This window comes from Macrobrachium nipponense, chromosome 13 (genome assembly GCF_015104395.2).
Source record: "Macrobrachium nipponense isolate FS-2020 chromosome 13, ASM1510439v2, whole genome shotgun sequence".
NCBI lineage: Eukaryota > Metazoa > Arthropoda > Malacostraca > Decapoda > Palaemonidae > Macrobrachium > Macrobrachium nipponense.
Window position 1 is genome coordinate 30,515,337 of NC_087206.1, and position 24,862 is coordinate 30,540,198.

A 24,862-nucleotide genomic window follows, 5' to 3' on the forward strand; every position below is an offset into this window, starting at 1 on the left:
AGTCTCTCCATACCTTCATATTTTGGGAACAGCCAAAGAATGTTCAGATACAAACACAAACGCATAAATGTATTAGCAGATACCTTTCAAACAAACTATCACTAAAATCGGTCATAAAGGAAATGGATGATGAACTGAATAGTGTGCAACACACTATTACTATACTGACACTCCCAGATGAGTCTTATTCCAGTAGACAGTTTACCCACACTCAACATAATGGTTGTTTTAATTTAAGGAGATGTATTTTTGGATTGAGGTACATGTAAAATGAAATGTTAAACTTGTATGGAATCATTTTGCATATCATTCTGGCATTATTTTCCAGTGCCATAATGCAACAGCTAGTTTGCTATACAACTAATCAAAATTTGTCAGTAGGGATTGAATGAAAAGCATCAAGTGATCAAGAAACTTTATATAAATATTCTTTTCATATAATAATGTACATAGATACAAGGAATGGTATCAATGATGTTCATAAATGGCAAACACACTACATTTTTAAGAAATGAAACACACTAAGAAAGAACTGGCCTTCATTCCTTGATCTTCTGGGCACGAGGATCCTCAGGACGATATACTGTAAGTATAAACAGGGATGTCAATCAAAACCAGTTAACACCCATATGAATCTTGGAAAAACAAATGTATTGGAAATTTACTTAAAAGCATGTGGCCCCCAAAAATAATAGATGCCAACCATATATGTAGTGCATAATCTGTAGAACAAATATTTATGAAACAAAATCCAAGTAATTTAAAAAAAAACAAGGGCTTTTACCTAAATAAAAGAGAAAGGAATTAATGTTAATTTATTCTGGACTTATATTTTAGGTAAAATAAAAGAATTATTGCTTACATAATATCAACTACTACTACACACAAAAATAAAGTCCTTGCAGAAAACGTAAAATTCAGATAAAGGTTATCATTACCAGGAAGGAATATAAATCAATTCTCCCAATCAAGTCTTTCTGTTAAAATGGATTGCAATGTGGCTCATAAAAGTTCTTTATGGTATTATGTATTTTCAAATTTTTCCCCCCAATATTAATAGATAAGATCTTCCAGGGTACCAATCTTTCAAGACTACCATGTAAGATGAAGAAAATATTTTGGGTTTCCCTGAGGTAAAAGGGAAAACCAAAGCTAAACTTCCAAACTAAAAACAATAAATAAAAACAATAACCTTTACCTGCCCAATGAAAGCTGGGTTCCCTAGGTCCCTTAGTGAGGAGCAACACTATTATAACAAGGGATGGAGGCTTGTGAATTCTCCCCTGCCACTGATATACCACAAGGTGATGGAACAAGCACTGCACCTTCACTGACTCCTGATAAAGAATCCTCTCCTGATCAATAAAATTCCACCTCAAAAGGAACAACAAAAGCCCAATGAAAAAAGCAGCAGCAGTATTGGAAGGAGGTTTGAAGAAGGACTCTGATGCTATTCTCAATACTATTACTTTCTCTCTACACAAATTCCCTTCTTTGTCTCTACTTTCTGAGAGACAAAAGGTGAGATGGGTTTGGTGCAAAACCAGGAATTCTAAAGGTGAGAAGGCCTTCAATCTTGTTCATGGGGAAATAACTGTCCTTCAATAATTTAAGCTCAGAGTTTTGGCAAACCATCAAATTTGTGAGAGAGAGAGAGAGAGAGAGAGAGAGAGAGAGAGAGAGAGAGAGAGAGAGAGAGAGAGAGAGAGAGAGAGAGAGAGAGAGAGAGAGAGAACTAGTTTCCTATCACAGCAGTTTACCTGAGATGTCTCAAGACTTGACTGCCTTCTCCTTGAAAATATATACTGCTAAGACTATAATGAAAATATATAACGCTAAGACTTTAACAAGGGATATTCAGCAAAAGCTATAGAAACAATACCCAATAACATCTGAAGTGTTTCAAGCTCATGAGGTTCTATGAGACTTGAAGAAATCTGAAATCTCATGCCTAAATCATGAATTGCTATGACTCTACATGGGTCGAAAAAGCAAGTCATAATGGTTCCTCCTGATTTCAGGAATGGGTCAGAAAATTCTCAGATAGTGATACTCTGATCCTGGAGAAATTAAAGGAGGATTCCCCATGGAAAGAATTCTTAACTTAAATCCCAAAAGTAAAAGCAATAATTCCTGAGGTACAAAAGTCCCTCAACAGAAAGCAAGAGTTGAAGCCTGATGGTTGCATGAAAAGGTGATAGGCGCTAAGAAAGCAAGCACTGACACAAAAAATTGTCTGAAATACTAATGCCGGATCAGACAACAACCAGTTGGTAATGAGTCTACTTGGTACTGAGCACCATTTAGATGCTTAGTCTATAACTGGCACTAGCAACAAAACAAAGAACCTAACCATACCCAGAATAGTTGCTGCCAAGTGCAGTCTCTATAAAGTAACAGTAAACAGGAGATATTGTGAAAGAACTGTCCACAGGAAAATAGCAACAATGAACCTCCAACCATGATGATAATCCTTTAATGCCAAATCAACAGTGCAGGAAATGTCAAGCATATTTCACAGATCAAGCCAGAACTGATGCAAGGTACTGGAATGGTGGTGTTTAAAATTAAAGTGATGCTAATAAATAGACATCATAGCATGTAATAAGATATCCAGAGCTGCTGCCTGTGTGCTGGCAGCCTATCAGTAACAGGGACGAGTGTGCACAAACGCACCATTTACAAGCACAGGTAGTGCTTGTACTACTGTATTCAGGAAGAGATCATCAATCAGCACATGTACATGTCATATCTGCCTATGTACAGTACAGACAGAGGTAGTGCATGGATACTGTATAAGTACATGCAGCATGCAGGCACAGATAGTTCACAAACATAAGCAAATACAGCTCTGCACTGAGAAAAACATTGCATAAATATGAACAGTGTATGGGCACTGATAAACTTTTGAGCAGTTTTCAGACACAAGAATTGTAAGCACAAGCAATAACTGAATGAACATGACTAATAAAAAAAAGTCCGAATATTCAAAATTTCACTACAGCTCTGTCTATAGGGGGAGCAAGACTGCGAGCCTTTATTCAAGGGCAAGAACACTCCTGGGGATCCTGGAGGATTACCCACATGATATACCACTGATCACCTTAGTAGTGATCCATCCACAAAGAGATTACAAAATGATATTGTTATGATACAATAAAGTTTCACACATACTTACCTGGCAGATATATACATAGCTATCGACTCCGTTGTCCCCGACAGAAATTCGAATTTCGCGGCACACGCTACAGGTAGGTCAGGTGATCTACCGGCCTGCCGCTGGGTGGCAGGACTAGGAACCATTCCCGTTTTCTAATCAGATTCTCTCTTCCACCTGTCTCCTGCGGGGAGGCTGGGTGGATCTGCAATTGTATATATCTGCCAGGTAAGTATGTGTGAAACTTTATTGTATCATAACAATATCATTTTCACACATTCAACTTACCCGTCAGATATATACATAGCTGATTGACACCCTTTGGTGGAGGGTAAGAGACAGCTAACTACTGACTAGACAGGTAAACAACATATGTTGTAGGTATTTATAGACCTTGGTTCCTCTGTGTTTCTAGACGAAGGGTCGACTTCCTAGCTATTGCACAGGAGTCTGCTTCGTCTCAAGAGCCTTAGCAAGATAGTGATCTGTGGCCAAGAGTTCTTGTGGGTCTACCGATGGGGTCTTATCCACTTACTCGGTCGAGCCTAATTGGCATTTGTCAATGGGTGCTAATCTGCTTATATGACAATATGCCTATGCCTATTGGCATAACTAAGGAGCGCAACACCGATCCCGATCACCTGTTCCTAACATGAGGGTTCGCGCTAGAATTGAAAAAGAGTTATCCCCCAAACTCCTTTCAAACCTCAATAAAATTCACTAAGTTAAAATAAATTCAACTCTTTATTAAAGGATCAGTGACGGCTCCTTATCCCAGCAACGTATCCGCTGACACGTATAAACCAAGAGAGAAGGATCTCTCGTAGGTTAACTTGACGTCCTTCGTGTAATGAGCAGTCAACACATAGTTGCATCTCTCATATGTTAAAGCTAATATGTCTTCCTGACATATTGTTACGAAAAGAACAAGAATTTGCAAAAGCTCGCGCTTCATGAGCTTTTAAATTCTCAGCTGTTTTGAAGGTATCATCAAGTCACTTATGAAGTTGCTTTAGAGATCACCATTGTTTCAAAGAAGACTAGGACTTTCTTTGAACTGGATCTCATCTGGATGAAGCCTAGAGCCTGGCTGCGCCTGGCTGGCGCATCCTGTTTTGCCTGGCGTCTCGTGCCTGGCTGGTGCCTCGCACCTTGACAGTGCCTTGCGCCTGTTTGGAGCCTCGCGCCTGGCGCGTGGCTGACTTCTCCCCACTTGCTGGAGCTTCGAGCTTTGTTAAGAGTCCCGAGGAAAACTGGCGATGTCCACAACGGACACTTTTTCCCGATTTGTTCGCCTCTAGCGAACTGCGCCAGGTTGGAGGCCCGCTCCTTCTCCTCATCAGACAGTGACAGTGTTCATATTGACTGTCTTTCTCTGGCGTCTTCACGCATGTTTTGGCATTTGGCGCCTGACTGGCGCTACATTGTCCGTAAGTCCTGAAGATCCACCATCGTTTATCAGGAGACTGGAGAAGGGTGGAAGAATTCTTTCACTTTGAGCTTTTGGCCTTTCCGGCAAGGGGAGGTGATTTTAGTCAGCTACATCCAGTAGACGATAGGAAATCTAAAAGTCCGAGAGACAAGTCTTCCTCCGAGGAGGATCCTTATTGAATACTTCCGTTGCTAACGAGTTCTCCTCCTACTGTGATGAGTTTTCTCATTGCAGAAGCTTCCCTATCCTTGCCCGAAGGAAGGGAAGGAGCCTGGAAGTTTAAAGAGATTCTGAGCTGAAATTGGTAGGACTCCTGATTTCTAGCTCTTTAATGTATCTCTCTGAACCTTTTGGGAAGTAGTTTGAGCCCTCGTCGCGTTCCCAAGACTGTCAGTAAACGTTTAAACCTTGTCTTCTTCTGTAGATGACAACGTCAATACATTACCTGGACAACGAAACTTCTATCTGAAAGCGTTGATCCAGGAATAAAAGGCTTTAGTTCTTTTGCCAAACATACTATGCTGGCCAGAACCCATTGCCGAGTCTTCATAGAATTTGATTCCAGATTCTAAAGCCCAAAATTTCACTTGTCCTTTTGATCGTTTAGGACCAAGAGAAACATTTGATGAGGAGCAGTTCCATCTTGACGGAACACGGAATCTGAGGCCCAAATTAGGATCCCATTCTAAGTATAAGATCTCTTTACTCTTATCGTATAGAGGTATTGTATAAGATCCCGAAGATCTTAATTCTCTACTACCTCTAATATTCTTTGTCGAGACAAGAGTATATCTTTTTACTGTGTTCATTGATAGCATAAAATACCAAGGTGATTCTTCCCCCTGAAAGGGAAGAAAACCATTATGTGGTTCACAGAGGTATCGGAAGAGGACAGTTTCCACTTTCCATCTAGCACGATCTGCAGCAACTCTATGTCTTTAACATATTTGAAGGAATTATCAAGCTTCCCTTGAAAAATCCTCTCATTCATATTTACTTCTGGTCACTCTGCACGCAGACAGACTCAGAGTGGATAGATTTTTCAGGTCCAATATTTATAATAGATTCCGATAAAATCTCTACTCTCTTAGAAAAACCTTCCGACACATGCTGAGAGAAGAACGTGACCTCTGTGAATCCAACCTTTTTATTGCCAAAATGATGCATTCATCATCTTCCTTTGACGCCCATTTATCTTAATATCTGTTAAGAATATATATAACTAGGGGAAAAAAAGACTAAAGTTTATTCCCCTATTTAAATTAAAGATGGCGTATCTTGCTACCTCTCTTGTTTCGAGGAAAAGGAAGCAATCTATAAGAAGCTTGTTCGTCTTCTACCTTGCGAAGAGATCTGTGAATACTTTCCGCAGGTTCTCACAACTCTTTCCAATAAATGTTAAACATACGTTAACAGTTATTATCGTCGATCAAGAAGGTTCTCACGGACGTGCAAAATCCCGCATCGAACCTGGTAAGGATCGTTACGTTCCGTGTGTTTCCAAATAGGTTAAATCGTGCTCTGCCGAATTAAAATCCTTTATAATACCGTCACATTGTGGTAAACAGCATTCATCTAGGAAACTCTTGTAAGGATAGTAGGAATTCTGTAATTAACCACGGTGTGTGCATAAGGCTTAACCGTAACCGTTATCTTAAGGTGAATTTTCTACTACATTCTTTCCTCGCCGAGGCAGAGAGAGATCCTTAGCAAAACGAATACGATGTTATTCATGTTTGCCTAAAAATCCCCTCAATTCGTGGTTAAGTCCCTGATTGTAGGGGGAATATACGGTGAACCATTCGATCCCTTAGGAGAGAGATGTAACCAACCGCTCACGACCGAGAACCGGGTCCGGATGGTACTGAATTGGCTTACAATTACAGCCGTCTCGTTCACTGCCTGGCTGCATTCATTCTGAGTTGCCAGTTACTCCCTTCAATGAAGGGATATAATAAAATTATTCTCGAGCCTAAGAAAGCTCTCAATAATGCAAATTTAAGCCAAACAACCTTTGTTAAATACCGAAGCTGAGTAGGTATTGTCGTAACAAACCTTTTAAGCGAAGTCCTTACTAGGAAAATCCTGTAAGGATATAGATAATTCCGTAGCGAACCAGAAAGGCAACTATGGTATGCGTATATGACTTGTCATTCAGTAGTCGTATACACTAAGTCTTCTACGACATTCTATCCTCTCCGACATGCAGAGAAAGAATGGAAATCTTACTCTCTTCGTTCTTTTCGTCAATAAACCGAATGAGTATTAGTCGAAAGAGATCGCAAATGACAACCGAGGATCGAAGAGAATCTCTCCAGCTTTTATTATCTTGGAGATAAGTATGATATTGTTATAATACAATAAAGTTTCATACATACTTACCTGGCAGATATATTTACTTAGCTAAGACTCCGTCGTCCGACAGAAATTCAAATTTCGCGCCACTCGCTACCGGTAGGTCAGGTGATCTACCTGCCTGCCCTGTGGGCGGCAGGACTAGGAACCATTCCCGTTTTCTATCATATTTTCTCTCTTCCACCTGTCTCCTGCGGGGAGGCTGGGTGGGCCATTAATCGTATATATCTGCCAGGTAAGTATGTATGAAACTTATTGTATTATAACAATATCATTTTCATACAATGAACTTACCTGTCAGATATACTTAGCTGATTGGCACCCTTTGGTGGAGGGTAAGAGACAGCTAAAATGGAATAGACAGGTAAACAACATATGTTGTAGGTGTAAAAGAAAAACCTTGGTTCCTACCTGATAGGTGGTAGACTTCGTGGCTGTAGCCCGGTAGTCTGCATCACCTCAAGACTTTTAGCGAGATATGTGATCTATGGCTAAGAGTTCTTGTGGGTCTGTCGATGGGTATATGAGCCGCTTACTCGGCAGAGCCTGAAAGGACTTTGTCAATGGGTACTGGACCACTTCTATGACAACACACCTTATGAAGGAGCACAACCAATCCCGACCACCTGATCCTAACCACCATGTTAGTATAAAGAATTGTTCTGAGTTATCCCCGAACTCATATTACAAACACCCATAACTCGAAACTAATACACATTCATACAAAAATTCTCAAAAAAAAAAAAAAAAAAAAACAAAAAAAAAAAAAAAAAAAAAAAAAAAAAAAAAAAAAATTTAATACTCCTCTAAAAGATATCACAAGAGTTCCTTACTGAACAACAGTGACTGGCCGCCAGTGCAGCACCGAGCCCTCTTTGTCAGCAGAAATCTAGAACATATCTAGTAGAAGGTATGTACAAAGTTAAGGATTGGTGTTTGCTCCCGTACCCAGTATCGTATCCGCCGATACGAAAGGCCCCAGAGAAAAACATTTCTCGTAGGTCACGCGAACGTCTTTAAGATAGTGAGATGCAAATACCGAATTGCACCTCCAATATGTCGTATCAATGATTTTCTTTAGCGATATATTCTTCTGAAAAGAGAGAGACGTCGCCACGGAAAAGTGTCGTCAGGACAGAACTTGTGAGCATCTGTAATGACGCTCCTTATGAAGAAAGCTAATGCATTCTTAGACATGATTCTTGTGGGTCCTTAATCGAACACCAAAGACCTTGCCTAGAGCCTCCCATTTGTTTTCTTCCTTTGTAAGTAGAACTTCAAGGCTCTTACAGGGCAAAGAGACCTTTCTGTTTCTCTACCCACTAAACTCGATAAGCCTTTAATCTCGAATCTCTTGGGCCAGGGATTCGAAGGGTTTTTAATTTTTCGCTAGAAAAAGTGTTCTAAACGAGCAGAAGGCCGAGTCTCTGTTAAAGCCGACTTCATCTTCAAGGGCGTGAAAGTTCACCAATTCTTTTGGCTGTCGCCAAAGATAGGAGAAACAAGCATTTCCTCGTTAAATCCCTAAACGAAGCTAAATGAGGAGGCTCGAATCTGTCAGACGAAAGGAACTTGAGAACTACATCCAGGTTCCAGCTGGGAGGAGTTAGTTCCTTAGATTTTGTTGTTTCAAACGATCTAATCAAGTCGTGCAGATCTTTATTATCAGCAATCTCTAGGTCTCTGTTTCTGAAGACTGCCGAAAGCATGCTCCTGTATCCTTTGATAGTCGATACAGATAAGTGAGAGTCCTCTCTCAGGAACAAAAGGAAATCAGCGATTTCGGTTATAGAGGTACTGGAGGAGGACAACTTCTTAGACTTACACCACCTTCTAAAAACCTCCCATTTAGACTGATAGACTCATCTAGTGGAAGCTCTGCGGGCTCTAGTGATAGCGCTTGCAGCTTCGCGAGAAAACCCCCTCGCTCTGACAAGTCTTTCGATAGTCGAAAGGCAGTCAGAGCGAGAGCGGGGAGGTTTTGATGAAACCTCTCGAAGTGTGGCTGTCTGAGAAGATCCATCCTTCTTGGAAGGGATCTGGGGAAGTCTACTGTCCACTCCAGCACCTCTGCAAACCAATCTTGTGCTGGCCAAAACGGGGCTATCAGGGTCATTCTTGTTCCGTTGGACGCTACAAACTTTCTCAATACTTGCCCCAGGATTTTGAAAGGGGGAAAAGCGTACACGTCTACATGAGACCAGTCTAGCAGGAAGGCGTCGACCACGAGAGCTCTTGGGTCTTCCACCACTGAGCAAAAGACTTCCAGCCTTTTGGAAAGGAATGTGGCGAACAGATCTACATGAGGAGTGCCCCAAAGATCCCAAAGACTCTGACACACCTCTGAATGAAGGGTCCATTCTGTGTGAAGGACCTGGCTTCTCCTGCTCAGTCTGTCCGCCCTGACGTTTCTCGTACCCTGAACAAATCTTGTCAGGAGGGAGATGTTCCTCTGGGAGGTCCAAAGTAGCAGATCTCTTGCTATTTCGTATAGGGACAAGGAGTGTGTTCCTCCTTGCTTCCGAATGTAGGACAGGGCGGTAGTGTTGTCCACATTCACTTGGACCACACTGTTTGCCACAAAAGGTTTCGAAGAACTTTAGAGCCAAGTGAACTGCCAGAAGTTCTTTGCAATTTATGTGCCAGGACACCTGTGCTGCCTTCCAGGTGCCTGACACTTCTCTCGGTCCTAGTGTTGCTCCCCAACCCTTCTCCGATGCGTCTGAATATAACACTCGGCTTGGGTTCGGAACTTCCAGAGAAATTCCCTTGTTCTCTTTTAGAGGGGACAACCACCATTGCAGGTGTGGTTTCATTTCCATTGGGAAGGAGAAAACTGTCGGAGAGAAGTCCCGTCTTCCAATTCCATGATCTCCTTAGGAAAAACTGAAGAGGACGAAGATGAAGTCTTCCTAGAGGAAAGAACTGTTCGAGCGAGGAAAGGGTCCCTAGAAGGCTTAACCATTCCCTCGCCGAAGTTCGTTCTTTCCCTAAGAAGAGAGAGACTTTCTCCAAGCCTCTCACGATTCTCTCTTGCGAAGGAAATACTCGAAAACCCCGAGAATCCATCTGAATCCCCAGATAGACTAAGTTCTGTCTGGGGATCAGCTGTGACTTCTCGAGGTTCACGAGTAGTCCCAACGCCTTTATCAGGTCTAGGGTCAAAGAAAGGTCCTCCAAACACTGTCTCTCTGTTCTGGCCCTGATGAGCCAATCGTCCAGATATAGAGAGATGTTGACGCCTTTGAGGTGAAGAAACCTCGCCACATTCTTCATCAGGTTTGTGAAGACCTGAGGAGCTGTGGACAGGCCGAAACACAAGGCCCTGAACTGAAAGATCCTTCCCCCCGTCATGAAACGGAGGTACTTCTTCGAAGAAGGGTGAATCGGGACATGAAAATAAGCGTCATGGAGATCCAGCGACACCATCCAATCTCCTTGACGTAAAGCCGCAAGGACTGAGGCCGAAGTCTCCATAGAGAACTTCTCCTTTAGAACGAACTTGTTCAGAGCGCTGACATCTAGTACTGGTCTCCAGCCCCCCGAGGCTTTCGCAACCAGAAAAAGACGATTGTAAAACCCCGGAGAGTTTTGCTCCAGAACTAATTCTATAGCTCGTTTGTCCCACATTTGATCCACCATCAGACGAAGAGTATCCCTCAGTACAGGGTCCCTGTATCTGGCTGACAGTTCCCGCGGAATAGCCGTTAGGGGAGGACTGTCCTGGAAGGGGATAAGATATCCCTTCCTGATTATAGACATCGAAGAGGCGTCCGAGTTTATGAATGTCCAGGCGTTCTGCCAAATTCGAGAAGCCTGGCACCCACTGGTGTTTGGAGGTTGTCTGTCTCACTTCCCTTTCTTAAAGGGACGGGAAGAAGCTTTACCTCTCCTCTCAGGACCTCTCCTCTTAGAGGGAGCTCTGGAGGGAGGGCCTCCTCGAAAGGGCTGAACAGTAGAAGTCGGTCCTTTCTTGTCAACCGCAACTAGGGGTCTCTTCTTCCTTGCAGTGTGAAGGAGAAGATCCTGTGTCGCCTCTCAGTCAGTGAACGAGAAATGTCCTTCACTAACTGAGAAGGAAACAAGAAGTCTGACATGGGAGCGAAAACCAGGGCTGCTCTCTGTGAGGGAGAAACCGCCTTGGTTAAGAAGGCACTAAAAATACTCCTCTTCTTAAGGAGTACCGCTCCAAAGAGAGAGGAGACTTCTCCCGATCCGTCTTGTACTGCCTTGTCAATACATGACAGAATACTAAGAATGACTTCGGGGTCTCTAGACCTTCCGAGTCATGAGCCTTCTTAGACATCACCACAAGGGACCAGTCTAGGAAATTAAACACTTCCAAAATATGGAAGAGGCCCTTGAGGAGATGATCAGTCTCAGAAATCGCCCAAGTCACACGAGCTCCATTCAAAGCGTGTCTACGCGATGAATCATCAACCAAGGTTGAAAAGTCTGCTTCAGCCGACGCGGGACGGGAGAAAGGCACAAAGGCCCATGTTCTCCCCAGTTCGGTACCAGACACCTCTTTTACCAGAAAGTATGGCTGGAGGCATACAGAGGTGGGTTCTGCCCAGATCCTTCTTCGACAACATCCACTTGTCAAGAGACTGTAGAGCTCTTTTCATAGAGATCGTCGGTCTCATCTTCAAAACCGATGAAGACTTCGGTACGATCGCACTCGAAAACAGTGATTGAGGCGAAGGAGGAGCCGCAGGAGTCAACGGAAAACAAATCTCCATACTCCTGCAAAGAAAAGAAGGTCCGTCAAACTCTATAGTTAGAGAAGCCTTCTCTACCGTTAACCTCGTCTTCCGAATCTACGTCCACACCGTGCGGAGAATCGGCTTGAAATACGAGAGGATCTTCACCAAGTTCTCTCTCTACTGGCGACAAACTCCTACTAGGAGAGGGACTCATAGAGTGAACAGATTCTCTCTCAAGTCTACTAGTAGTCTCGCGTCTGCTTGACTTCTCACGCCTGGCAAGCTCTTCACGCTTGGCTGGCGCCTCGCGCTTGGCTGGAGCTTCGCCCTTGGCTGGAGCTTGTTTGCTTGGCTGGCATCTCGTGCCTGGCTGACGCCTCGCGCTTGTCTGGCGCCTCGCGCTTAGCTGACTCCTCGCGCCTGGCTGGCGCCTCGCGCTTGGCTGACTCCTCGCGCCTGGCTGGCGCCTCGCGCTTGGCTGACTCCTCGCGCCTGGCTGGTGCCTCGCGCTTGGCTGACTCCTCGCGCCTGGCTGGCGCCTCGCGCCTGAGCGTATCCTTGTCTGGAGCAACTCGCTCGGATAGCTCCTGATGCCTGAAAGAATCTTCGCGCCTGGAAGACGTCTCGCGCTTGTAAGGCTCTTCATGCCTGAAGGACGCTTCACGTCTGGCAGGCGAAAGAAGACGAGACTTCTTAATAGGAAGTCTAGCGTCCTTCTTGCGAGGGGGATCCCTCGAAAGAACTCCAACCAAAGAGGCTAACTGTTCTTGTACAGCTAGCAATATCCTCTTGGAAGCCACACCAGCGTCCTCTTCAATAGAAGAAGCAGGAGAACTCGAAGGAGTGCGATCCTCAACTACCGATCGAGGAGGCGTCGAGACCATCTTAGCCTTCTTGATAGAAGAGGGGGCTTCCTCCGAGAAGCGCTCCGGGCTCGAGTCAAACGCGCGTTCTTTCCAGTGCCTTTTCAGTGGCCTAGAAAGATCCGAGTCCTTCCACCCTCGTTTAGGTGAAGGAGAACCAGACGACGAGAAACAATCTCGTAGGACGCTTCTATTAAAGCGGTCCTGAGCAGACTGTAGCGAAACAGAACCTGCTGAAGGGACGCCTGACCGTTGGGGATTCCCCACAACCTCCGTACGACTTTCGACTTTCCTTCTCCTCTGGGTATGTGAGTTTGGAAGAGGTCTAGGCCTGGGAGCATCGCAGGGACGGTCAGACCGCCCCCTCCACAACACTGGGAACACTCACTTCACTAAGTAATTCACTATCACTTCCCTTACCTTGCTTGATGGCGCCATTTTTGTCTTCATCTTACGAAGAGTAGCCTTCAGATTGGCATTCAGAAGCCGAATCCGAATGCAAAGCCTGTGAGGGTTCAGATACATAGGGAGAATCAAAATCATTAATAACAGGAGAGTTAGACTCAGAAAAAGGCTCAATAGGCCTTGTACTCACACCCTTTTGTGCAGCCTGTCTAATTCTATCCCTCTCTAACTTCTTCAAGTAAGAAGTTAGAGTCTTCCCATTCATTAGCATTCAACTTTTCACACTCAATACAGGTGTTAGCTAAAGAACAGTCAAACCCCCTACACTTACGACATACAGTGTGAGGATCAACCGAAGCCTTCGGTGTCCTCACCTTGCAGCCTACATTCACACACTCTCTCACACTAACACTTGAATCAGACATTCTATCAGAAAAATCAAAAGCAAGTCCAAATCCAGTCCACAGTAGCGAATGCCAAAACAACGATCCAGTACGTCACCAAGAAATCCAATATACATGATCAAAAAGTCTTGAAAAGTGAATTTCCAGTCAGGAGGTAGTAACAACAATGTTGATACCACCGGCGACAGAGAAAATATGATAGAAAACGGGAATGGTTCCTAGTCCTGCCGCCCAGGGCAGGCAGGTAGATCACCTGACCTACCGGTAGCGAGTGGCGCGAAATTTGAATTTCTGTCGGGGACGACGGAGTCTTAGCTAAGTATATATCTGACAGGTAAGTTCATTGTATGAAACCGTATTTTACGCCTTTCTTATCTGGAAGAGCCTCTAATCAATGAATGAGAGCTCGTACGAATCTTGTTCAACTTCCAAATGATTGCCCCTCTTTCTGTAAATGGTTGGTTGCATTATTTTTTTAGAAGGAGGATGATTTTAATATCCTCTTACTATTGAACTAATTCTCACAATTCTGCTCTATCTTCCATTCCTCAAGTTGGGAGAAGATTGAGCAACCGGAGGAGAGCGCTTCTTCGAAAGGTGAAAGCTTTTAGCAGTACCGACTCTAACCTGACAAGGGCTACGGCAGCCTGTGCTACATCTTGAGTCCCTGCCAGGAAAAAACCGAACTTGCTCTTGCCTTTATTGCATTAAGACTATCCTGACAAGGGCGATGGCCGCCTGTGCGACAACTCCCGTCCCTATCAGGAGAAGCCTCGAATGTCTTTCACCTTTCGCCTGGAGGACTCTTGGCGGTTGTCAGACTCTTCTTGTAGGAGAAAGTGCCTGGCGCTAAGCAGGAGTATCTTGCCTAGAATACTCCTGGTGGCTGGGAGGAGTATCGCGATCGGAATCTCCTCGTGCTCGGAATACTCCTGGCGCCTGGCAGGAGTATCGCGCTCCGAATACTCCTGGCGCCTGGGAGGAGTATCGTGTTCGGAATACTCCTGGTGCCTGGCAGAAGTATTGCTTTCCAGGAGGAGTATCGTGACGGAATACTCCTGGCGCCTGGTAGGAGTATCACGTTCCGAATACTCCTGGCGCCTGGGAGGAGTATCATGCTCGGAATACTCCTGGTGCCTGGCAGGAGTATCGCGTTCCGAATACTCCTGGCGCCTGGGAGGAGTATTGTGATCGGAACACTCCTGGCATCTGGCAGGAGTATCGCGTTCCGAATACTCCTGGCGCCTAGGAGGAGTATCGTGATCAGAATACTCCTGGATCCTAGCAGACGTATCGCGCTTGGAAAGTTTTCTTGTGCGGAAGGTTCCGCGCCCCTGGAAAGTTCCGCTTATCCGGAAAAAGATTCCCGCTTGGAAAGTTCCGAGCGTCTGAAAGGCGATCCTCGCCTGGAAAGTTCTGTATGTCTGGAAGTTTCCGCTTGTGCGGAAGGTTCCGAGTGATTGTCAAATTCCGCTTATGTGAAATGTTCTGCACATTTGGAAAATATTCCTTCTTGGAAAATTCCAAGAGCCTGGAAGGCGATTTGAATCTGGAATCTTCCGCCTTCTGGAAGGTTCCGATCTCTTGTACACTTGTTCTTGCTTAGAATTCGACAATACTTCCATTTTCGTCCATAGCCCTCCCTTTCTTCTGAATGAGAAGGACTTCCATTTCCGATAAAGATCCTGGTTCATAGTGCTTCAGGCGCTTTGCGCCTCTATTCAGGCTCTTCAGGTGCTTTGCGCCTCGTTTCAGGCGCTTTGCGCCTTGTTTCAGACGCTTTAGGCGCATTGAGCCTCGTTACCGGAGCTTCATGCCCGAGGAGCTAGAAGCTTAAAAGTTATATATATATGTGTAATCACTAAACGAGATCCATATAATTCATTCGATCAACAAATATTCTTTAATATCTAATTCGTTCTTCTCAGAATAAATATATTTTCATATACACGTACCGATGAGGAATTTATTGAAATAACTATTTCAAACCCCCATGGGATAGAGCCCCCCCCGTCCAGCTGTACAGGGGACGAACCCGGATAGGGCAATGCCTCTACCGCAACTGTTATCGAATGATGTCTTCCTTTCTCCGTCTCTTCTGAGGTTTCGATAGCCAGACGAGAGCATTCTTGCATCTTCATTTAATCTATGCCATTGAATGTTTCTTCTCCTTATTCGTCAAGACGATAATAATAAGGGGAACACATTGAATTAGGATGCCTTTCCAATGGCTATCCCTGGCAGTCTGGGACGTCCTACAGAACCTGCCGAGGGGACGCCTGATCGGTGGGGATTCTCCATAACCTCCATACGGCTTTCGACTTTCCTTCTCCTCCGGGCCAGGGAGCTTGGAAGAGGTCTAGGCCTGGGAGCGAGACAGAGCCGATCAGACGCACCCTCTATTGCAATGGGGAACACTATAATCACTTCTTACCTTATAATAGCTCGTATCTTGAGCTACATTCCTTTATCTTCAAATTGCAAATGAATTTGTAGTTTCTGTGAAGTAAGAAGGTGATGAGGAAACAACACCACTAGTACTGTTAATATTCTAACTGCTCGTCAGAACGAGAGCTATTAAAGCTTCTAAAGAAAGCATATCTAGTTCTATGTTTTTCCTGATTTCCTCAAATAGGAAGTTACCTTATTTTCCTCAATCAAATTCTAACATTTATTACACTTTATCAATGAATAAATATTTATATTTCCCTTTCTTGCAAACTATGTAATTGCCTACCGAAGTTACCCATCCTCTATTCTTCGAAAATTTCGAAGTTAATTCATTAAAAGTTATTAAAAAGTTATTAAAAGCGTATGCCGAACCACCGATCCAGTACTTCCCTGTAAAAGTCGGCCCAGAAGATCGATGGCGATGAAACACGAAAATCAAATCAGGAGGGAAAGTAAACATATGTTTACATTCCCAGCGACAGAGAGAATCTGATTAGAAAACGGGAATGGTTCCTAGTCCTGCCACCCAGCGGCAGGCCGGTAGATCACCTGACCTACCTGTAGCGTGTGCCGCGAAATTCGAATTTCTGTCGGGGACGACGGAGTCGATAGCTATGTATATATCTGACGGGTAACTTGAATGTGTGAAAACAATAATTACAAAGAGGAAGAACTCAATGTCTCCCATTCTGGCCCCAGAAGTTTTTGCAGGAAGTGAAGAATCAGGATACAAAAGGATTAAGAAAGTCTCCACAATCACCATCCCATTCTTAAAAGAAATGTAGTGACACCCCACAACCCAAATGCCCTCCCAGTTTCAGCTGGTACATGGGACAGTTGGGGGTTAAGAAGTCAAACCCATAGGAGGAAGACAGAGGACACTGGCATCCTGGAGAGGGAAGAAGATAAGATGGTAGGAGTAGAGGAGCAAATATGACAATTTGTCCAAAATTGCATTTTTCCTAACTATACAAACCTGAGGTCCTTTTACAATAGGAAGGTACTAGCGGCAGCTGGATAGGTCGTAAGCTTTCGAACAAGGGGTTCGGTAGTTAACTGCTTGTCCGACAGGCGCGCACGCGCGACTGGTAGGTAAACAAATCACTTTTGCTTTTGGCCCAAGCAAAAACTGCAGAGTGAGGGGTGGCATGAGGTGGGGCTATGTGTAAAAGGACCTCAGGTTTGTATAGTTAGGAAAAATGCAATTTTGGACAAATTGTCATTTGTTCCGACACGGCATACAAACCTTCGGTCCTTTTACAATAGGAAGACTCACTTCTTGGTGGGTGGAATCTGAGTCTTTTGTGAACAGACTGGTGTTCGCCCAATCTTGGAAGCCTCCCTGGTCGTAAGAGCGAGGGAGGGATCCAAGCCTCTGTCCGATTGATCGGGGTGTGCACCGCAGGATCAATGGTCAGACCTCTGGACCAAGTACTAAGAGAGAGGCAAGCGTATCTCTTCGTACCAGCAAACAAGAACAAGTTCCTATTTGCAAGAGGCAACAACGTTATGGTTTGTCTCTTGTTGGCATCCACTTCCCCCCCATTGTAGGAGAAGTGGTGGATATTCGCTCCCATCCCTAGTGAAAGGGATAGGATGGGGCTCTGTCGAGTAGCTCACGGCATCTCGTCCTTATCCAGCAAGGTGATGACCGTATCCCTCTACCCACAGGTAGAGGGGTAGAAAAAGATAGGAAGAGAAGCCAGTCACTCTCTCATTCACTTATCTATTCTTACAGTCACACCAGGACTCGATGCTGTTCAGCCTGCTAGGGTCTGGGTTAGCTAGACAACGTGTTGAGCAGCCACCACGGGTCCTAAGGAAAACGATCCAAGGACCTGTGGGCAATATCCAAAAGGTAGAAGGAGGTGCCAGTGGTCTGGTTGTACCAGACCCCTGCCTTCAGTACCTGCGCCAAGGAGAAGTTCTTGTGTAACTCGAGGGAGTGTACTTCTAGGTCATCTTGGTGCTGACGAAGAGTCTTCAACACTCAGCCTGGGATGTCGAGTTTCTTCAGAAAGTGCGGTCGCGCTTTCACAGGACAAAGCAGCATCTCCTTCGCATCGAAGGCGGTGAAGTCCATTAGGGAGGGGATTGTGAAGGACTCTAACCGATCGTCAGGAACCGAAGGGTTCAGAGTCTTCGCTACGAATTCGGTACGAAACGAGCGTCACGAATCCCCATCCCTGGATTGCTTGACTTCGCAGTTAAAGTCATGCAATTACCTCAGAGGAAAAGAAGGGAATTGTCGTATGACCTATCCCTCTTCTCGACTTCGGTGATGTCCTGTACCCATACTGGTCTATCCGTCTGCAGCGAAGTTGTTGTTCTCGGTAGTGGATAGGACACCGACACTCAATGGTGGGGTGTCGATGGTATGGGTACTGTGACAAGCCGTTAGGACGAAGAAAAGATTGTTATGGAACAACCGAACTAAGTCCACAGCGAAGTTCGTAACAGACTTGGGCGCTCTGACAGCTGCCTACTGACTGCGTTCGGTAGGAGGCAAGTTGTCCAAGCACCCGAGCAAGTCACGTGACCTTCGCCTTAACAGGGTTATGCCAAGAGACTAAACAAATAATTTGTTCGTCACCGATGCCAGAAGGCAAGGATGATGACTCTCTTAAGGCATGTGCCCAACAGGCGAAAGTCAATTGCCTTCTAGACCGACCGGGTCCTTGATGGCAAGATATCTCATAGTATAGTTGATTCTCGGGTAAGGAGAAACAACACTATGTGACGTTGAAGACGAAGGTGTACAGAAAATGCAACCTACGTCTTCACAGCTGAACCGAGAGAAGGATTGCTCAAGATTCTGAACCTGTGCTACCAAGACTGAGAACGCTAACCGCTATTCATTGCTGTCCGGTGAGGATCGTAGTTGCAATAAAAGCGGAGCGCTTCGAGTAATGAAGACAGGGAACTACTGCCTGAAGAACTGCTTCTCATGGGCTGAACATTTGGAAGTAGAGCTGTCAGGTCGGAGAGTAGGCGATGTCTTCTGACATATCTGTTAATTCGGGGCGAGCAATGAAATTGCACACCTACGAATACAAGATATTTTGAAGACAAACTCAGATGTCTGCAAAAATCATTCGCATTATCGCAGTGCGATGCAGCGGTTTTGACTAGTACAGACTTCTGTTACCGTGCGGTAAACAGAAAGATGAAAGAGTCCAAGAGATATCTCTGTTGAAAATTCTCGCAATGTCGCCGGCGATGAAATCGAGCGTCACAGCAGTAGTGGTCCTTCATTATTGCGAGAATCCCCGTTAATCAGAGACCTAAGTCCATGATTGTTGGGCAGAGATACGGTTCGGTAGTCAATCCAACCAGGGGAGAGAGAGACGTAACCGACCGTGTATCTCCGAGACCTAGCTGATACTGAGCCGCTATCAGGCAGTTCAATACGCAGTAGCTCTCGGTGACTCGTCATCCTGAGTTGCCAGGTAATCCATTATTCCACGAAGGAATGCGTTCGGCTAGAACCATCGAGCCATTTAAAGAATTACCGATCGAGAGCAATTTGATATGTTTAACCGAAAACGGATTTCGGTAAATACAGAAAAAGCTGAATTGGTGTTGTCATGACAATACCAAGTATCTAAAATCGAAACTGATAACTGCTGGGAGGTTGCAGGCAACCCCGAGTTGCAGTTCAATTAAGATACAATTCGTCTCGGTCACAAACCGTAGAGTTAACTACGGTATGCGCCTACCCCACGGACAATTCAACTGTTAAAGAATCATGTCGCGAGGGTAATATACGTAGTATATTTGTAGGTTCTGTACCACGACCTCCATCCTAAAATCTTTTCCCCTATAGGAATGAGAATAAGGATTGGAGATCGACCGCCTTCGTTCTCTAGTCAAGAGAGTGAAGGAGAAGTCTTTCCCAAAGGAAAGCTTCAATGGTGAACAGAATACGAAGACGATAGTTCAAGCCAAACTGGAAGTTCCCGTCCGTTCTTCTCTATTCCAGGTTAAGCGCCTACTGTTGAGATACTCTTCTTTCAGCAGCAGTCTTCTTCCAAATGCTAGAAATTACAGGATTCGAGCATAAGCGAGGTTCCCGATTATCGTGTAACAATTATCGGGGATTCTCGCTCACTCTGGACCGTGGTCTCGCCTAAGTGTTTGGAGATCGTAAAAACTCGAACACTCTGAGTGCGCTAGAAATTCCGTAGAATTCTAAGCACTCTGCGAAACCCCCCACCGAATTCGTCAGACGATATCGGCTGGTGGTCCTCTCGATTCCCGTAGAAATCGAGAAAGGGGCAGGATCCCTCCTCAATGACCGGGGCTTACGTCAGGTAGGACCGAAGGTCCCCCCGGTAGCGCAGCCCCTAACGTGGGATCTTACAGAGAAATCTCTGTAGGATCCCTCCCCTTTCCCTCGTAGCCGTAAGGAGAGAGGGAATGGGGGAGGAATTGGATACTGGCTCGTCTTCCCAGCGGATCTAGCAGTTGGAGAAGAAAAGGAGCAGCCATCGCCTTACGGCGGTGGCCTCTCAGAGCCTGGGAAAACGTATCGTCAGGAGAAAACGTTTTCCCGAGGAGGGTTACGAACTCATACTGTAGGTAAGTGTCTGCCGCCACTGTGAACGTCGTCTGGGTGGGGCTGATCGACACCTGACAGGTCGAAGAGCCTTTCGCCAGTCCTGGTGTAGAAGACCATTCGGTCCCTATCACCTGATCCCGACGGCTGAGCGTGTCTGCTACTACAATCAAAAATAATATATGAAATGAAAAAGAATACTGTACTTGCGATTCCACTTCCATACTAAATAAGTTTCCGTGCCGAGCGCATTCGTTCGGCAACGGGCATACAGGTCAAAAAAAATATAAAATGAAAAGAGCACTTACTTACGATTTTCATCTACACATTTCCAACCCAATATACGCTCTGAGCGAGTGCTCCCGCCCTCGGCACCGAGCATACGCAATACGAGGATCATTCTTGGGAAAATGAATTCCCGCACTTACGCCTTCAGTCCCGGCACTCGGGTAATCGGAGGGCCGTGGTGACACCAAGATCCTTTAATTCACAATTGAATTCAATGAAATGATTGTACTTACAATTCAGTTTCACTAGATAATTAGAAAAAGAAAAACACAATCATGCGAAAGCAAACGACGATGAAGCGGGCAGAGAGCGATGATATACGTCCACACGCCAGCAGGCCGAAAGCAAAAGTGATTTGTTTACCTACCAGTCGCGCGCGCGCGCCTGTCGGACAAGCAGTTAACTACCGAACCCCTTGTTCGAAAGCTTACGACCTATCCAGCTGCCGCTAGTACCTTCCTATTGTAAAAGGACCGAAGGTTTGTATGCCGTGTCGGAACAAACAGTCTATACATACTGAATTCAACCCCTTTCATCATGATCCTCTCCAAACTACTTAGAAGCTCCTAAAGAGTGGGTGCACAAATGTGAGTAGCAAAGCACAGGGGTGGCTCTGAAGAAACCGGCAAACAAGGAAGTAACTGATCTATAACTCTCTTGGATACCTTGCTCAAGGTTGGTGCAAGCTTTGTAACTAACCAGCAGTTCTTTCTGGTAATCAGTCCCAATATATGCTTCCTCTACGGAAAGAATGCTCATATAACCCAGATGAAAACACTCCCAGCCAGGCCCCTTCATATCAACCAAAAGCCCAAGAAGGAAAGAGAATACAGGAGGGCAGAAATGTAACCCAACCTGCTCCTCTTGAGAAGTTCACATTACCAACAGTTTCCCCTATTATTCAAACCAAAAGTCTTATACATGAACAATTCATAACATGGTAAACCAGAGGCTTCATATAAGTATGAACTCTTCATAACATCATGAAAGCATGAACACTTCATAACAGGGTGAACTAGAAGCTTTATAAAATTACTATAAAAGATACACGCTGCTGCTACTGAAATAAATCAGGATCATACTTCTAGTATCCCTAACCTATTAGATAACCATAAATACAAGAACTGAGAAACACACACAAAAAAAATGGAGATGTCTTAACTCAAGTACAGCCTAATGAAGAAAAAGGACTAATGGGTTCCTGCCAGATGAGAGAATGGCACCCTGTTATTTACCTGCTTGCAACCAACTAACTGCTTGTTACTAAGCTTCAACGACCACTTCCAGCTTACGCTAGGAATACTTGTACGTATTCCCATGTAAATAGTGATAGTTTGTATTCTCAAGAAAACAAGAATACCTTTTTTGGGTTCCCTCCCAAAAAAATGTATAATTAAAATGCTGAAATGTAAAAGATGATTGCATATTGATATGCAATTAAGAAATGGCACGCTTTTATTATACCATATATAAAACAGAAACTAACAATTTACTACTCACCTGTGTACTCCATACGATATCGTTTCACATCTCCATTTTTACTGTCGTACATTTTACAGGCACCATAGGCAAGTCCCAAACCTGTATGGGTGAAGACCATGTCATTATTGTACCTGCTTTTAATAATATAGTAACCTGTTAAGTGTCACTTATGGGAAATGTTCACTCCTGTATCGTCATGTTTTCTCACTGCAGAGTGATCACTTGGTTTGTGCTGGTTTTTATGCTTTTTTAATATCCTAAAATTTATATGGATAAAACATAAAAGGGGAAAATTATTCTTTTATATGCCATTCCCTAAAACATAGAGCCATTACACAATGAATGGTTTCATTTAATTTACATTTGTATCACACTATTTTAGTGTACTATGTGATATTCCAGGCAAACTTTCTATGTATATATTCATCTAGAAACTATTTGGCAAATCTGTTCGTTTCTGTTACAATATGCTCCATTACTTTGTCATTAAAAAACTTCTCAAAAACTACACAGCTTTTTCCTTATCCTGATTGATAATTTCACACCTTTTGATGAACAAAAATAAAGGGACTCCTCTACTCTCATGGGATATTGCCCAGTCACTTGGCAAAGCAATGCTTGAATTTAAATTTTGGTTTTTGTCAGAATCAGACAAATCTTCACTGTCTATGTTGGAGGGTTCTGAGCTGCTACTTTCATCAAGTAGTGATAACATCTCTTCAGCCAAAATGTGTTTCTCTCACTTTGAAATGCTCATTATGGGGGTTAAAATGGAACAAAACTAAAAGAAATCAACTGTTTATCAATAAACTCTGTCAGCCTTGCTGTTACAAAAAGAAAAAAACAAAAGGGCAATTTACCCCTAAGTTAACTCAGTTTTGCCAAATGATGTTCCTACAATTTGTATAAGAGTAAAGTGTATTTCTGAACTTGATTAGTGTGGCACCAACCTTGAAAGAGGGAGATCTTGTTACTCCATTGAAGGTAGTAAGGCAGTGTGATATGAGATGAGGGTGACCTAAATACGCATACCGTTGGTAACACTTAACACTAAAAAAGTAAGAAACTCCTTTGTCATGACATTAAATAACAAACTTTACACAGAAATTAACACTAATTGTGTAACCATTAAAACTAATTACATGTTAACCATTACAACCAGTGAAACTACTGACCTAAGATAGCCATTAGAGATGATGCCATAACTTCTGGAATCTCAGCCCATCCTTGACGATGCAGCTGTTGACACTGACAAAGAATGAAAGAAAGAAAAAATATAAAACAAAAGAAAACTCGGCCACAACAGAGATGAAGTCCGCGACAAAGGGGAGCACTACATAACAAAATCAGTGAACTTTTTAATCTTCCTAAAACTAATAATCTAACAACTGTGAACATTATTACTAATAATGCTGTGATATTGATCAAATTGGTGGTCTTTCTTGGTAAAATGAAAGATGTATGTAGATAAGGTCTAAGAGAAACACAAAATGTTGAAAGTACAGTAATCTGTATGTTTTCTGCATCTAAACCTGAAGTTCTGTACATAAGATTTCAGTTCAAGCATGAGCTGGAAATGGCCAATTAAATCATTTGACAAGGCAAATAACCACTGACAATCAGGAGGACAAAGCTCACCCACCTGTCAGTCTGCACTCCACTTGCCTTTCAATCCAGGTGACAGATGAGAGGGGTGGCTGAGGTGGGCCATGTATCAGAAATGATATTGTTTATTTTACAATAAAGTTTTGTACATACCTGGCAGATATATACTTAGCTTACGTCTCTGACGTCACGACAGAATTCAAAACTCGCGGCAAATGCGACAGGTAGGTCAGGTGATCTACCCCACCCGCCGCTGGGTGGCAGGTGTATGAACCAATCCCCCTTTCCAGTCATAATTTTTCTTCACCTGTCTCCTGAGGGGAGGCTGGGAGGGCCATCAATCGTATATATCTGCCAGGTAAGTATGTACAAAACTTTATTGTAAAATAACAATATAATTTTTGTACATGAACTTTCCTGCCAGATATATACTTAGCTGATTGACACCCTTGGTGGAGGGAAAGAGACAGAGCTAACAAGGAAAAAGGGGAAACAACATCTGTTGTAGGATACTAACAAACCTTGGTTCTTACCTGATAAGGCTGAAGACTTCATAGTTACTGTCTATTAGTCTGCAAAGCCTGAAGACTACAGCGAGGGCGTGACCTACAGCTGAAAAGACTCTTTGGGTCTACCGAAGGGATTTGATATCCACTTACTCAGTAGAATCCAAGTCGGATCATGTCATGGGGATTCGCCCTCTTAAATGACAGAGCCTGACCACTACCAATGCAGGGAGCTCTAGCACAAACAGATCACCTAACCATTCTAATGTTAGCAATACGAATAGAAAGAGATGCCTACCGCATCCTCTTTCAAACAACCATAAAAACACAATAGGGGAAAAAATTTACAAAGGATATGCTTCAGCTCCCTGCCCCAGCACCGAATCCGCCGATACATACGTGGGCCTAAAGCGAAGCACTTATCGTAAGTAATCTTGACGTCTCTAAGGTAGTGGTTCGCGAATACTGAATTGCATCTCCAGAATGTTGCTTTCATCAGATTCTGGATGACATATTCTTGTTGAAAGCCAAGGACGTAGCAATGGCTCTTACCTCGTGAGCCTTGACTTTCAAAAGCTTGAACTGATCCTCACCGCAAGCCAAATGTGCTTCCTTCACGAGGCTTCTAATAAAGAAGGACAAAGCATTTT

At 44.0% G+C, this 24,862-nt stretch overlaps 1 long non-coding RNA gene across 1 annotated transcript; it reads right to left on the reverse strand.

Moving 5' to 3' along the window:
- Window positions 1-401: 401 nt before the first annotated feature.
- Window positions 402-23,357, reverse strand: LOC135225719 (uncharacterized). The gene is made up of 3 exons (XR_010317071.1): window positions 23,277-23,357; window positions 22,120-22,200; window positions 402-583 (listed from the first exon to the last, which is right to left on the reverse strand). It is a non-coding gene; the product is annotated as an uncharacterized LOC135225719 (long non-coding RNA).
- Window positions 23,358-24,862: the final 1,505 nt, after the last annotated feature.